The sequence below is a fragment of the Balaenoptera musculus genome, chromosome X (assembly GCF_009873245.2).
Source record: "Balaenoptera musculus isolate JJ_BM4_2016_0621 chromosome X, mBalMus1.pri.v3, whole genome shotgun sequence".
Taxonomy (NCBI): Eukaryota; Metazoa; Chordata; class Mammalia; order Artiodactyla; family Balaenopteridae; genus Balaenoptera; species Balaenoptera musculus.
Window position 1 is genome coordinate 103200734 of NC_045806.1, and position 12606 is coordinate 103213339.

A 12606-nucleotide genomic window follows, 5' to 3' on the forward strand; every position below is an offset into this window, starting at 1 on the left:
ATGTCAGCCATATGCTTGACAGGACAGACACCTCTGAGTGGACTTCTTTGGCACAATGTTCCACACAGATCCAGAATATCCTCCCAAACCAACAGCGGAGAATTACTGTCAAAAATCCAACCAGTTGAATTCAAATTAGAAAAAGTGCCTTAAACTTGCCCTTTTTTCCTAGAGGAAAAATGGGTTCTTTGCTCTTCAGGCTGTGAACATATTTGAGGGAACTAAGGCTGTATAGATTTTTAATGCAGCAATAAGATGAACTGTTTTGTATAACTACCAATTCTGGGTGTTGTGAAGATGGCTTTTCAAGAGTTGCTTCCCATCAGGATTGCATTTGGGAAATTTTACAAGGCTGTTTACAATTTGTTTAAAGTCAACTGGCAGGCAGGGATGCTAAGGACCACAGACCCCAGAAACTAATCAGACATCAATTATTCTACTCGTAAACTGGGTAAGCCATTTGCTTTCTGACAACAAAAGACAATGAATCAGCTTTTTGGCCTTAGGTAATGACACACAGCTTGATTTGGAGGGTAGAAAGGAGTAGTTTCCCAATTATTCTGGTGCTTCATTCTTTACCAGAAGGTATTTCTCTGTCTCCTCTCAGCGTCCTCTTCTTTTTTTACTCCCGCCCCATAAAACATAATAATAAATAGTAAAGATACATGGTCAGAGATGATGAGACCAGGAGAAAAGAAAATCATTCCAGTTATTTTTTTCCCCTGAAACTCAGATCTGTGAAGGTGTCTGAAGAACAATGGTCAGTTTTAAGAGTTATTTGTATCGCCTACACTGTAAGTGTATTAAAGATACACTTGGAGCAGACTGAAGAATTCTGCCCAGTGTACTTATTACCTAATTGTCAGCATCCTGGAAAGCGTAGGGGTGAAGAATGAAGTAGCATGGCATTTGATTCTGTCCTTGACCCTGTCTTCTTCAGCACTTTTGTCAATAATTTGGATAATGCTACCCAAAGCAGGCTGATCAAATTTGTAGATGACACATAACTGGAAGTGATAGCTAATAAACTTGCTAACCCAATCAAGATTTAAAAGAGTGGCTCGGTGCTTTGTGACCACCTAGAGGGGTGGGATAAGGAGGGTGGGAGGGAGACGCAAGAGGGAGGAGGTATGGGGATATATGTATAAGTATAGCTGATTCACTTTGTTATACAGCAGAAACTAACACACCATTGTAAAGCAATTACACTCCAATAAAGATGTTAAAAAAAAAGGATAGAGATTAAAACAAAAAAAAAGAGTGGGTCAAAACCATAAGGACATTTTAAATGGGAAAAAAGTGCAAAAAAATTAACAGCACATATCCAAAGTTAGGGGAAGCCTGGCTTGGCAGAAGTCCCTTAAAAAGATACCTGGGATATAAATTCAAGACTACAATATAAGAGTAGGCGCCATAGAATTCTACAGTGGACTGGTTAAAAAAAAAAATCAATGCCATCCGAGGCAGAACTGATAAATACATGATGTCTAGTCCCAAATGGGTAGTGAGAAAGCATCAATTCACTGTCTTCTGGATGGGTTCAACCTCACTTGCAGTGTGGTGCTTAATCCCAGACACCAGACTCTTAAGAGTGACATTTAACAAACTGAAACGCGTCAAGAGGAAGATGGCCAGAGTAGTGAAAGCCTGGGATCTATGACATACATCTGAAGTGCTAAGAGTGATTAGCCTGAACAAGAGAAGGCACAGACAGTTGAGATATATATCTTCAGATATTTGAAGGGCTGCCATTAGATGACAGAGTAGATACTTCGGTAAGCCTCAGGCAAAAAGAAGGAACTATAGGTGGTGAAAGTTACAGAGAGGCAGATATGTGCTCAATATAATAAAGAAATTTCTAATAATTAGAGCTGTCTAAAAGTAGAATGCACTACTTTGGAAAGTGGTGAGTTCACCATCATCAGATGTGTTCAGGAGGAGATGGAAGGCCCACCTGTCAATCAAACTACAGACAGGATTTTTGCGTTGCTTAGGAGGGGGTGACCTAGGCCATTACACTCAACATTAAGAATGTGATGCTGAGGAATTCAAACAGAATGGGAAATAAAAGCATGTCTTCCTGACTGATAATGAACCTAAACATTTTATTATGTTTATAGTGTTTTCATTTTAATTATGAAATATTTCAAGCATACATAAAATAACAGATAACCATTAATTAGCTTTTAAGAATAATTTTTGTTTAGGGGCCCAGCTCACCCTCCCTTCATCCCAGCATGGGCTGCAAAATGAAAGAAAATGGCTCTCAAGTTCTATAAGACACAATATCAAACTTGAAGCTCTTATCTGTCAATGACAAATCTTAGGGCTGATTCAAAGGCATCATAAGAGTTCATCACTTTCCTGCCCAGCTTTAGCAACTGTTTCATTTGCTGTGACTGGATCACTGGATCAATTAGTCTTTCAATTAAGAGTTGTGCTAAAATCCTGTGTAAAATGAGTTGCAAGCCAAGACAGGCCCCTGACAACTTTAGATGATTGATGGAGATACGTGGGTGAATAGCAGAGATGGAGGCTGGGAAGGAAGAATGATGGTTCTGTGGAGTTATTTGTTTATGAAGGTGATGAGTACCTGGGAGTCAAGAACCAATAGCACTTACTCACTGACACTTAGATAGCAGCTCTTGTAATTTTTCAAAGGAGAGTTTCAGCTATTATTTCCATTTATTCTCAGTGCATCCCTGTGAAGTGGGCAGGGCAGGTGTTAGTTCTGCTGGCTTACAAATGACAGACCTGAAACCCAGTGAGATAACTGGCCCAAGACCACACAGCAAATTAGGGACTGAATCATATAAAAACCCATTGCAGTGCAAAAGCACTGAGACATAATTTTTTAAATAATATTCAGAGCAGATAACATTTATCAATTGAGCACAGACTCTACAAGAGTCACACACTTTGGACATATTTAATCCACACAACAATGCTATGGGGTAGGTACTATCAACCTAACAGTTATAGATACGGAAATGAGGTTTGAGGAGTTTAAGTAACTAGCCCAAGGTCAGTAGCAATTTGACCTCAAAAATAAACTCCAATTTTTTTCCACATCCACTGCCACAACTTAAATTCAAACTACTATTGCCTGTCACCTAGACTGCAGGAAAGTATCCCAAATATTGTCCCTGCTTTCATTGATGCCTCCTTAAATCTACTGTCCATACACCAGCCAGATAAATCTTTTAAAAATATAAATCAGCTCATGGAATATACATGATCAAAATCCTTCCATGATTTCCTCCCATGGTCCTTAGAGTAAAATCTAAATTCCTTACCAGCATCCTACAAGGTCCTTCAGGATTGGGTCCCTGCCTCCTACCAGACTCATCTTGTACCCTCTTCCTTATTGTCCACACTCCAGCCAGGCTAGTCTTCTTTCAGTGCCTCAATTACATCAAATGCTGTCCTCCATCTGGGCCTTAGCAAGTGCTCTTCTCTCTGCATGGGACGCTCTTCTACTCTCAGGCATCCGCTCAAATGTCACATGGTCAGATAACTTTCCCCTGACCTAATCTAAACTAAAGTCACCTTGTCACATAGCCTCATAACACCCTAATACCTCCCCTTCTTAGTACTTAGAATATGGTAATCACGCACTGGTGTGATTCTTTTATTACTATTTGCTGCCAATACTAGACTGTAAGCACCATGAGGCCAGAGATCGTATCTGTTTTGCTCACTGCTGTATCCCAGCACTTAGACAGTGTTTGTCACACAACAGGAACTCAAAATTTTATTTGATGAATGAATAAACTGAGGAATGAATAAGCAAAAAATTTAAGCTCCTGAGCTCCAGTCCTTAACCATATGTCTTGATATAAAAGGGCCTAAAAAGCCCCTCCTTACCCCAACCCATCTCAGCACTTCTGCCACTTCTGACATTGCTATGGAAGGGTAGTTTGCACTTAGAGTTGCAAAAACGAATTTTCCAAAATACGTGCGTTCATATGGTAATGCCTGCATTTGCAAGCCACTGTATTCAACTTGGATCAAAAGTTAATAATGAGTGTTTTCTTTGCCAGCGTTTAGATACATGCCACGTAATTGCAAAAATAACTAGTTAGACTGTCGGAAGGCAGTATACTCCTGTGAGGAGAACAAAATGTTCAAGGGAATTAACCCAAAGATGGTAATTAAACCATGGAATCATCAGCTGGAGAATGGGGCTGACACCTTGTTCTGACTCTGGAACCTATAAGCACCCACTGTGGTTACCAGAACCCAAGACCAAAGGATGTTCAAGCAGATGGGGAGGCTGATCTGTATGAACCCAGGGAAGCTATGAACTGGCTTCTACCCCACACCCACCCACCACCTCCATCCTTTATCTGATTTTCCCTCTCCTACATCCCCAGGTTAAACACAAATAGCCAATTTAAGAGCAAGACCAGGGAAGTACCTGCCTATATGGTGGGCTTTGAAGAGTCCACTCTTCCTATCTCTTCAACACTAAAATAACTCCTTTGGGATTACCTAGATATGTATGCTTTTTCACTAGGATAAGGCCTTGTTCTCTGTGGAGAGGAAGTCGTAAGCCAAACCTGTGGTTATCAAACCGGGTGGAGGAGGGAGATGGGAACAGGGAGTGACGATGCCCCCGGGGGATATTTGCCACTGTTTTCAGGCATTTTGGGTTGTCACAACTGGCGGTGGTGGTGGTACTATTGGTATCTAATGCGTAGAGGCTAGGGATACTGCTAAACATCCTACAATGCACAGGACAGTCCCTCACAACAAAGAACTATCCAGCCCCAAATGCCAATAGCCCCGAGGCTGAGAAACCCTGAACTGACTCATTTGCAAAGATTCATTTATTAGTCCATAAACAACTCATACACAGAGCAGATTCTTGCAGAAATGGGAGCTGGGATGGGTATATTTTGATCATACAGTTGGAACAGAAAGGAGAGCGAGTAATCTGATAGCAGTGCCAATGATAGATTGGGGAAAAGACCAGAAGCAGGTGACCTACTGTCACAGTCTGAGAGGGAGGGCCTAGACGCTGACCTGAAGATGAACAGGAAATAGATAACCCTCCTCCCACCGTTCTGTAGAGGTAGAATTGATGAAGCATCACAAGAGGATGGCATAGGGGAATGAGACAAAGATAACCCTTAAGACTGTAGCTTGGGTGGCTGGAAGAAGGGTGGTGAGCAGAGGAGAAGCAGATCTGCGGGTGGAGGGTGGGAATGGAGGAATAACGCGCTGAGTGTGCGACGCCATGAAGGCCTCTAGGTGACGCTGTTTTATTAGCGGCCAGAAATGTGGATCTGGAGCTCAGGAATGTGTCTGAAGCTAGAGGCACCTATTTGGAATTCATCCACGTGGAGGTAGTGAGATGAGACCCCCTGCCTGGCACGTACCAGGAACTCCATAAATATTTGTTGAATGAAAAAAAAAAACCATTTAGAGTAAGAAGAAAAGAGGGCAAAGACAAAAATCTTTGGACACATTTTAAACAGTGAGGAAGGTAGAGCCAGCAGAGTTGAGTGCTCTTGAAACAGGAAAGGGGAGTTTCAGGGGGGAGGATGTGGCCAACAACGTCAAACGCTGCTCAGCAGTCAAGTCGAATGACGGCTGTGAATAGAGTTGGATTTGGCGGGGAGCAGGTCGTCATCCAACTTGAGAGAGCAGGTTCAGTAAAGTGATGGGGGCAGAAACGAGGATGCAGATGCAGACTGCTGCAAGGTCCCCATCATCCCATCATTAGCGATGATGGTAAAGAAGGAGTTAGAATGAGAGCTTATGGAGGGGGCAGGGATTCAAGGGGAGATGGAATCTTTTAGCAGATTTTTAGCCTGACAGGAAGAAGGCAGCATAGTGAGAATAAAGGCACACACTTGAATAGCTAATAGCCATTATGTATCTCCTATGTCCATTGTATTTTTGAGCTTCTATAAAAGTAAGTGGAGGGCATGTGGAATTGGGATTCGATGTGTCATCTGGCATTCAAGAGGCCCAAGAGGTAAACTTAGGTTCGATTTAAGGAAGAGTTCCCTTGTCATCAGAGCTGCCCTGCACAGGAAGCGCTGCCTGTGTGTAATGAGCTCTCATGTCGCTGGAAGTATTCAAAGAGAGGTAATATGACCTCACGGGAGGTGGTTCCTGTACTGAATGGGAAATTAGATTAGATCTTTAGTTTCCAAACCTTTGGACTTCTCGGATCAGTAAATGCTTTAAGCGGGGGAAAAAAAGTGAGTGGAGTATAGATCGATCTAGAGAGTTAGCAACTTTTAACTTTTGCTTTGTTAAGTACATTAGTTTTCTATCTACTATGGTAACAAATTACCACAAATTTAGTGGCTTAAAATAGCACAAGTTTATTATCTTCCAGTTCTGTAAGTCAGAAGTCTGGTAGCCATCTCACTGGGCTCAAATCAAGGTGTCGGCAGGGCTGCATTCCTGTCTGGAGGCTCGAAGGGAGAATTCACTTTCTTGCCTTTCCCAACTTCTAGAGACCACCTACTTTCCTTAACTCATAGCCCACTCCACCTTCATTCATAGCAATGGCTGGTCTAGTCTTTCTCATATCACATCACTCTGATACTGACTTTTTTTTTAACTTCTGCCTTCCACATTTAAGGACTCTTGTGATTACATTGGACCACCCAGATAATCCAGGATAATCTCACTATTTTATTTTTATTTATTTATTTATTTATTTATGGCTGTGTTGGGTCTTTGTTGCTGCGTTGGGTCTTTGTTGCTGCGTGCGGGCTTTCTCTAGTTGCAGAGAGCGGGGGCTAATCTTCGTTGAGGTGCCCGGACTTCTCATTGCGGTGGCTTCTCTTGTTGTGGAGCATGGGCTCTAGGTGCACGGGCTTCAGTAGTTGTGGCACGCAGGCTCAGTAGTTGTGGCTCGCGGGATCTAGAGCGCAGGCTCAGTAGTTGTGGCGCACGGGCTTAGTTTCTCCGCGGCATGTGGGATCTTCCCAGACCAGGGCTCGAACTCATGTCCCTTGCATTGGCAGGCGGATTCTTAACCACTGTGCCACCAGGGAAGTCCAAATCTCACTATTTTAAAGTCAACTGATTAGCAACCTTAACTCTACCTGCCATCTTAATTCCCCTTTACCATGTAACCTAATTCACAGATTTGGGAGATTAAGACATGGACATCTTTTGGGAGGCCATTATTTGGCCTCCCACGAAGGGGCATATATAAATATGATATATATATGTATATATAATATATATATGAAGTCATATATATATATGAGTGGTATCATCAACATCATCATCATTTCAGAAGAGAAAAGACTCTACATACAACACCCAGACAATAGAAATGATACAGAGAAAAGGACTGTTTTTCCTAAAAAAGAACAGTTGTCAACCTTACCCTAACACACACACACACACACACACACACACACACACACACACACACACACACACACACACGGATATTTCACCAGACTGGAAACTACACCTTGGACCAACATCACAGCTTTAGAAAACATTGGACTGCATGATCTTCCATCTCTAAGCTTCCCTGAACCCCTGGAATTCACTGTACTATGGTATTACCTGGAGAACCTTCCTGTGATATATCTCTATTGGTTCCTCCATAACTATGTTTTTCTCCTTTCTTCTTGTTTCAAATGTGATCATTATGTCAGCAAGAGACTTCAGTTTCCTTTTTTCCCCCAATTCAAAAGGCTATGAAAAGTGTTCTGTAAATGATATGGAATATTGTTATTCTGATCTTTAGGGTAATCAAGTTGTTTGACATTTTTGTCATGATACCTTTTGGAATATGGGTGATGTAATTAGCTGCCACACTGTACATTAACAATACCTGTCCTGACCCTACAGACTTGGGGACTATAAATAAAAGTGTGACAGCTGGCTCCAGGCTTGCTTGTCACTCACCCCTGAAGGGAACATAGCCAGGGAGCTACACTAGAATCCCCAGGAATCCAGAATGTGGTCAGAAATGACATCTTCAACTAGAAGAATTTGGTGTTTTGCTAGTAAGAAGAGATGGAGACAGGCACTCTTAGGAAGCAGACAGCCATGATATTTCATGCTGGGAAGGCACAGAGGCCCCGAGTGGAGACAGCATTTTACCAGCACAAAGGCATTATATAGGGAGGGGTAGAGTCAGAGGACAAAGTCAAATTAGCAGGGGTTCTTTCTTAACCCATTACTACCCAGAAGTGACCCAGGAGTGAGAATAAGAAAGAGCACTGAAGAAATGTCTAGGGAAGGTGAAAGAGAAGAAAAGCTGTGCTACCTGGGTACTCAGTGTGAAGTCAAGGGCAGTGGTTGCCATGGGGAGGGTAAACTGATGGGGTCAACAGAGGGCAAAGTAAAAAGAGTTGGCAAGAGGAAAGAAACAGAGAAAGAACTATTTAGTTGCCAAGTTATATGTTAGGCACCATGTATTTTCCACATACCGTTTCATTTACTCCTCACTCCATGACAATAACCAAAAGCCACATTTATAACTAAGACATACTTTACATTTTACTTATCTCATTTATTATTGTCTTTTCCCCTCACTAGTACATAGGTTCCCGGAGGACAGGATCCTTTTTCTCTCCTGTATCTCCCACTACCTATAACAGTGTCAGCACATGGTAGATGCTCAATAACTATTTGTTGCATGAATAAACAGCTAGCATAAAGTGCCAGGCACTGTTATAGATAGATGCTTCCCATGAATGAACTCATTTTAACTTTCATGACCAATGCTGAGACAGGCACTATTATCCCAATTTTATAGATGAAGAAACTGAGTCAGAGACACAGAGATATTAAGTAACTTGCCTGATAAGTGATGGATTCAGGATTTCAACCTACACGGTCTAACTCTAGAACCTGCCTTCGTAATCTCTATTTTATACTGAGGCTCAGAGAGGTTAAGTCATGCAGCTTAGGACCGGCAGAGCCATGACTAGAAGCGAAGTCCGCCTGTCTCAGAAGTCCGCCTGCCCCTTCCTTTACACTTCACGGCTTAATAAGATTGCCAAGACAACTATTTCTTCCATCATCATTTTACCAGGGGCTAGTCTCCTGAGATAAAGAAATGGGTGTGGTTCATTAAGGATTCAGATAAAGATAACACACATCGCCCCAAAGAATCACGAGTCCCAAAAGATCACCCACCAATCTGCCACCTGTTCTCATTGATACTTTTTTTTGCTTTTGAATTTTATTTTATTTATTTTTTTATACAGCAGGTTCTTATTAGTTATCCATTTTATACATATTAGTTTATATATGTCAATCCCAATCTCCCAATTTGAGGCTGGAGGGAACTGAGAGCAGCAGCTGGCAGATGAGTCGTGGGAAACCCCTGGTGGATCCATCTATGCTGAGAGCTAGGCATTGAGGGTAAGTCACTTTCATGCCAGGCAAATCCCGACCCATGCTGCCCTAGATAGCTCTGGAGTAGGGATGGTGTAGAGATGCTGATAAAGCATTTCTGGGAGACTGGTTCATAATTCATTGTGTGACCTTGTGTAAGACACTTCCTCTCCTTGTGTCAGTTTCTTTAGGTTAGGGAGGCGTCAGTGGAACTTTGTGTTGAATCATAAGAGCTCCACTTTATCTCTTATATATTGGACTTTTCCACATAAAATTTCATTTGGAGAAAGGATTCTACACTAAAAACTATGCTTGAAAATCCACTGAATGAAATAGTATTTAAATTCCTTCTAGCTCAAACATTCTAAGAACTTAAAAACATAGACACCGTCCTTTGGGTCAGGTCAGTGTTCCATTCAGCCCTACTTTCTGCAGCCAGGAAGAGGCCCAGGGATCTGCTGTGAGAGGCCATCCACAGGTCCCTTTTGCCCCAGCTTCCCTCAGACGCTATTACCCCTGTCTTCATGTGGCAGTTGTCTTCCCCATTGGGCCTTCTACTTATGTTACTTGCCTATGTTGAGACGGAGAAAGTGTAACTATGCACAATAGTACTTGCAGGACAGCCGCGCCTCTGTTTTATTCGAAAGGAATAGAACACTTACTGATTTTCTCCTAACACTCTTTTTGTTGACGTCCACCGCTGTGTGTCTGCCTGTTAGACCACAGTAGCCGAGCGTTCCTTGAGGGGTGCTGCTGATCTACAATCCTCCTAAGTCCCCTGCCTGAGCTGTGACCGAAGCTGTAAGCTTACTTTAGAATTTTTTTATTTTCACTGGGCTCCCTCACACCTGCTCACTCACGCATTTTTATAAGTTCTTCCTTAGTCTCATTCTGTTTGTCATCATACATAGGCTTAAAGATTTCACTGGGTGCTCCTGCCTGGAGTCTGGGTTTCACATATACAACATGACTCCCTTCTTATAAAGTTTTAAAACAAGCAAAAATAGCATTAAGTTGTTTAGGTGTGTGTGTTTGTATATTTTTTTTAAAAACCAAGGTAATGATAAATAAAAAATTCAGGATAGTAGTTACCTCAGAGGGAGAGAGAGATCAAAACAAGGAGACAGAACAGAGGAAGAAGACATAGGTAACATAAATCAGGTGACCATATAAGTGTGACTTTCTTGCTGGATTGTTTATTGTATTCCATTTGTCTGTCTGTCTATCCTTGCACTAATACCACATGCCTTTTCATATCAACTTTAGAGTCACTTATCAGTTTTTCTTATGGTTAATAATTTTTGTATCCTGTTTAAGAATAACCCGAGATCATGAAGATATCCTCCTGTATTTTCTTCTAAAGCCTGCTTGATTTTGATTGGAATTGCATTGAATCTAAAAATAAATTTGGGGAGAATATTTAAAAAAAAAAGAAGACATAGGTAAAACTAAATTATTAGTAATGTTATAGTTCTTGGGTTGGGTGATGGTTCTATGAGTGTCCACTGTATTTTAAATAAATAAATAAATAAGAAATGTCCATATATAAACTAGTAATGGTGAATTCTGCACCCCTGAAGTTCAAAAAGAATGATTACAAGAGCAATGTGAGGTTTTTTTTTTTAAAGTTAACCAGAATCTATAATATACTTTAATTTTCTGTTTCTTTCCAATACATCAAGGGCTTTTTGAAACTCTAAGTGGATCACAGCTATAGGTTTGCCTCTCTCCGAGTTTACTTCTCCTTCAATTATTGTCCATAATTTAGTCAGGTTGGAATTTCCTTGCTGAAAAATACGTTGCACTTCCCCACAGGCTATTTTTATATAGGATTCATTGATCCTCATCTTTATCTTGGGCTTTGCATGCTAGTTTGTATAGATCTAAGAATTACTGGCTACCTCCTGAATCATTTTGGGTGAAAGGCCACAATTGCTTGTTCCAGTCTTTTAACCCCATGACCATTAATAAGATTGGGTTCTTTCTAGGTTTGCCAGATAAAATTCAGGATCTTCTGTTAAATTGTAATTTCAAATAAACAACAAATAATTTTTTAGTATATGTATGAATTTGAGGCATACTTATACTAAATAATAATTTTTTATTTATCTGAAATTCAAATTTAATTGGACATTCTATTTATAAATTTTCTATTTATGTAAATACATATTCAATATATTTTTATTTGCCAAATCTGGAAACCCTATCTCATTCGAGCCAATAAGTACTCTCCAATGTCACTGTTGGTTTTGGGTCCCAGGGAGTGTGAGTTTTGGAATTGGACAGACAGTCAGGTTCAAATCCTGGCTCCTCCACTCAAGAGACAAAACATTTTTTTTGTCTCAGAATTCTTATCTATTAAATAGAAATGATAGCAATACCTCATGAGGTTGTTGGGAATATTAAAAGAGATGATATTTGCATAGTACTTAGCACAGGGTCTGGTACCTACTAAGCACTCAATAGCTGTTATCATTATTATTGTCAATTTTATACGGAACATTATGTGCACCGGCCAAGATTTAACCTAGTACTGCAAAATTCTACACTTACAGGATTAATTTGGGAATGGGACTCAGTGTCTCCTTTGGTGATGACCAATGCAAAGTGACATCTAGCCCCTTCCTTTTTGTTTTTGAATACTTCTTTTGGCCCCATGTCATGAAATGCCCCAGATTCATTCTCTAATTGCTTTTTCCTTTTAATATAAAGGCTTTTTTGTGCATGTGTTTGGAGGTCACTTAGAATTCCTCAAGTTGGAAGCAACTGTCTTCCCCTAAGGAGGTCCTTGAGTGATTGAGAATCACCTTTGAAATGCTACTTCAAGCCAATGAGTGATGAGTTTGGCTGATGAAAGGGAGCAGACCCTTTACATTCTCTTCTCTGACCCACCCATTCCCATCAAAACTGACCCACCCACTTTCCCGCCTGTCCTGGCATCTAATCAGACATGCTAATGGCTAAAAAAGATTCTATTTAATCCCCCTCCCAAGGCATAGGCTTGTTTTCAAAACCCTAAACCTGAAAAAGTAAGCCTAACACTGGCTTCCTAGCAGATAAGGGTGACCATGTGGGACCCCTTAAATCACACCAAATTATCAGCTGCTTGTTCTGCCTGCTTTGCATGAATGGAAGGGAGCAGTAGCGCAAATAATCTAAAGATCATTTCCACTTGGTTTGGGAATGCACCACATGGTGTTGTTGTAGCTGATTTGCTTTGCTAATTTTGTTCTACTTAAGCTAATATTGAGATTGGTTCACATTTTTTAA

At 40.9% G+C, this 12606-nt stretch overlaps 1 protein-coding gene across 1 annotated transcript in view; it reads left to right on the forward strand.

Moving 5' to 3' along the window:
• GRIA3 (glutamate ionotropic receptor AMPA type subunit 3) overlaps positions 1 to 12606 on the forward strand; it is a 286926-nt gene that overhangs the window by 59056 nt on the left and 215264 nt on the right. The gene's annotated exons all lie outside the window — the stretch shown is intronic.